The following is a 4,271-nucleotide window of genomic DNA, read 5'->3' as shown; positions in this document are numbered from 1 at the left end:
AATGAGCGACAACGCTGGGCCGGGATCAAATGTGAAAAACTACAAATTGACTCATTTCTAAACAAAACAGCCTATAGCTTTTTGAACGGAATATTTAGTGTGTCGGGAGAGGCGTTGAGTTCATTCATATTCCATTTTGTTGTGACAGCGTGACATGGGTGCCAAACCTGAGGCCCGGGGGCCAGATTGCGGGCCACGAAGGGAAATCATGTTCATCAAACTCCATGATTCTAGCTAAAAATCTGCACCAAAAATCCCAAATTATCATATGTAACAATGTTGAGATATTTCGTTTTTCTGTGACCAAATCCCCTTTCACATTAAATAAAACAATAGCTAGTTATCCTTCAAATTATTGTGCAGATTTAATAATATAATGAGCTGATTAAACGTTTCTATGGTATCAGTGTGATAACGGGCCTCTGAGGGAAATGATAAGTGTGATGTGGTCTGTAACAAAAATGAGTTTGAGACCCCTGATATTATTTGTTTTTGCACAGATTTTACATCCATTGTCTTGAAGCAAGCAGACAATTTTTGTATTCGGGTTCAGTCGGTGGGTATTAAGATACTGGACGGGCAATCTCATGAAAAGCAGAAGTTATCAGTACACCACCTCTGCTCACTATATAGAAGAGCCCATATAAAAGTTTATATTTCTATATTTGTTGTAGTTTTACCCATACCAAACTTAGTACAACACAACATTCAATGTACTTCTTAGCGGCAGTTTTCACTTTCAGACTGTCAAGAAATGGGAGATTATCGTACATCACCGTGGAAACGACATGAAGACGACAGCTCTCGCTGGCAAAGTTCCCCAAATATGAGTCAAACTATGTTTGCTTCAAGCTGTAACATGAAGTTTACTGTACAGTGACGCATAAAACCAAACAGAATGAAACATTGGATATTTAAAGTGCCACTGTCAGGAAATGGATGATTTTTAGTATGTTATTAATGGAAAAAAAGGCAGTCGGAATGGACCCATCCGTTTTTTCACCACAAACATGATTTTGACGTGTATTGCTTTTTGTAACTGAAAATGAAAATCCTCTCGAGGGATTTGTTTTCGAGACGAAGCAGGAAGTGAAGTTAAGGGCAGTAACGCACTCAAGTGGACTCGTTTGTTTCTATCAGTTTTACCTGCGGGAAGGTAGCTCGTTGTTCCTTCGCGTTAGCCAAAATGCCGTCTCGTTGGATTGCTGGACATTGCTCGAGCACTCGGGAGGATGGATTTACCCTTCACAAGTTTCCAAGAGACGTGAAAAATGGATTGCACGGGTGACAAGGACGAGAGCTTCGTGGTTTCCAAATGACAGGTATGTGTGGATACAGCTACTAAAAAAAACAATTGTTGCCCGGGGGGGCGTAATCCTTTCAGAACGTAACAAAAGATCCGAGTTCGTAAGTGAGCGGTGCTAAATGTGCCGACGAGCACGGCTTCGGCTGCGCTGACTCATACATACTGTCTGGGAGTCTGTTGTTAGTTAGAAGTGATCCGCATATCATCTAAAAATGGCTCGGAACGATAGTTTTCAATGGCGAATGTCCGGGGTGACGTCACGGGCAGTAGATGCAGCCAATATGGCCACCACTCGGATGTCGAATGACACGGACATGGATGACGCGCTCTCTTCTCATGTTTATTTTTTCGTATAGACATTCAAGTGAATAATATATGTATTTTTCATTTCAATATCTATTTTAGAATGCTTATAGCGATGACACTTGGGCTTTAAACACCCAAAAAGAACTTTAAATGAAATGCTAATGCTAAATAGTGCAAAACGACATAGGGAGGCAATTGGAAGTGAACATAAATGTTAAGGTCATTTGATGGGTGTGAGTGGAGGGGGCAACACATAAAACATTGATGTGGTTTATCCCCAATTATTGCCCAAAATATTTTATTTAAAGAAAAAAAATAATGAAATTGTAATGGACAATTATTGGTGGATTTGCATCTCTTCCAGTCGTCATCAACGCCGCCTGACATTTTGTGACACAATGCAGTACCGCAAAGAAGGCGCACAAGTCTAATTCCAGGCTCGCCTCGCATGCCGTAAAATCCCGTTAAAAGACGATCGCGTGAAAATCTGCTAAATTCCGAGGGCGCGAACGATGAACCCGCGATGCCGGTTTTGGGCGCAGTTGCGCTACTTGGCAGCGCGCGCGGCATGTGGCACAGCGTTCTCATTTGCATGTGCAATAAATAAAATTAAAAAAATGTTGCGACCGAGATGAACGACGCTATTTTGCGCGTCGTGCAGCAGAAAACATGCGAGCGAGCGAGCGGGAGCGGGAGCGGCAGATGGCGCGTAAATAATGTATACGCTCTCACGGGAGCACCCAAGACTGTCTGGTTCGGGTTTTGATGCAACAGCCTGGACTCCCACACACGGTGACCCTGTAATTGTAAAAGACCAAAGCGTCGTGTTCACGTGAGCCGAGAACAAGACCATCCAAGGTCAACGACATGCTAAACTTATTCTTCGCTGCTTCCGACTTGCCGAAGGGATGCGATTCTACACGCGGGTGGTAATAATAATAATAATCATAATAATAGCGATTCGTTCTCTGCCATTGTTGTATTTACATGACAACACCTGCTGATGAATTTCCGTCCGTTCCCGTGGGGACGCCGACGGCAGAATGAAGCGAGTCGCTGTTGCGGAACGCCACTCCTGCTGCCGGGAGCTGCTTGGGATTCAATATTTTTTTCCGCAAGGGCACTTCATCTGTCCATGTTGGAGTCATCTCCGGGGCCTTCTCTTGTCACGGCGTTAACAATTCTTATAAATGATAACACTGCTAGTGCTAGTGCCTTGAAAGACAAATAACCCGACGAAAAGAGTTTTAGTAAACTCGACTATGGCGCATTTCAAATATCTCATTTTAAAAAAAGGCTTCAAGCTGTTTATTGCTATGCTCAAATTCAGCAGAAAACAAAGAAAATTACACATGATGTATTTAAAAGAACCACATGCCTTTGCGTCATTAGCTTAATGGGAAATGCCACAGATGGGCAAACAAACAGCGTGTACGTAGCAATATTAAATATTATAGATTGTGGTGGCTCAGCTGGAAAGCGTTGGTTCAATCCCGGACCCATGTTCGCATGTTCTCCCCGTGCCTGCATGGGTTTGCTCACGGCACTTCAGTTTCCTCCCACATCCCAAAATCATCCATTTTCTTTGCCGCTTATCCTCACAAGGGTCACGGGGAGCGCTGGAGCCTATCCCAGGTGTCAACGGGCAGGAGGCGGGGTTCACCCTGAACTGGTTGCCAGCCAATCGCAGGGCACATGGAGACAAACACCTTGGGGCAATTTAGAGTGTCCAGTTCATGTTGCGTGTTCTTTGGGGTGTGGGAGGAAACCTAGAGTGCCTGGAGAAAACCCGAGGCAGAGAACATGCAAACTCCACGCAGGCGGGTCCGGGATTGAACCTGGGACCTTAGAACTGTGAGGCCCACGCTTCACCAGCTGATCCACCGCGCAGCCTCCCAAAAACATGCAACATTAATTGGACACTCGAAAATTGCCCCTAGGTGTGATTGTGAGTGCGGCTGTTTGCCCCGATGTGCCCTGCGATTGGCTGGCAACCAGTTCGGGGTGTACCCCGCCTCCTGCCCATTGAAAGCTGGGGTAGGCTCCAGCGCACCCCGCGACCCTCGTGAGGATAAGCGGCTAAGAAAATGGATGGATGGATGGATGGATGAATGGATGGATGGATGGAAGGCAAATCAAGTGTGAACTTCTTTGATTCTTGTGAAAATCTGTACCAAAGTTTCAAATTGTCATGTATCCATCCATCCATTTTCTTATCCACTTATCCTCACAAGGGTCGCGGGGAGTGCTGGAGCCTATCCCAGCTGTCAACGGGCAGGATGTAGGGTACACCCTGCACGCTCATTAAAAATAAACTTTTGGTTTGCATTTTTTTTTAGCTTTTCCTGATAATAAACTGCATAGTAGAAATACATCCATCCATTTTCTTTTGCCGCTTATCCTCACGAAGGTTGCGGGTTAGCCTATCCCAGCTGTCAACGGGCAGGAGGTGGAGTACATCCTGAACGCTCATTAAAAACAAACTTTTGGTTTTTGGGGGAAGGCTGGAACGCATTAACGGCTTTTCCATCTATTTCAATGGAGAAGGACGATTTGAGATAGTGGAATGGATAACATTTGTATCAAATGTAAACTTTAAATTTATTCCCAATTATATGCTTGTTTTTTTTTTTTTTTGCTGATCGATCAATCAATAAAA

This window comes from Syngnathoides biaculeatus, chromosome 7 (assembly GCF_019802595.1).
Source record: "Syngnathoides biaculeatus isolate LvHL_M chromosome 7, ASM1980259v1, whole genome shotgun sequence".
Lineage (NCBI taxonomy): Eukaryota > Metazoa > Chordata > Actinopteri > Syngnathiformes > Syngnathidae > Syngnathoides > Syngnathoides biaculeatus.
This window is presented reverse-complemented; position numbering follows the sequence as displayed.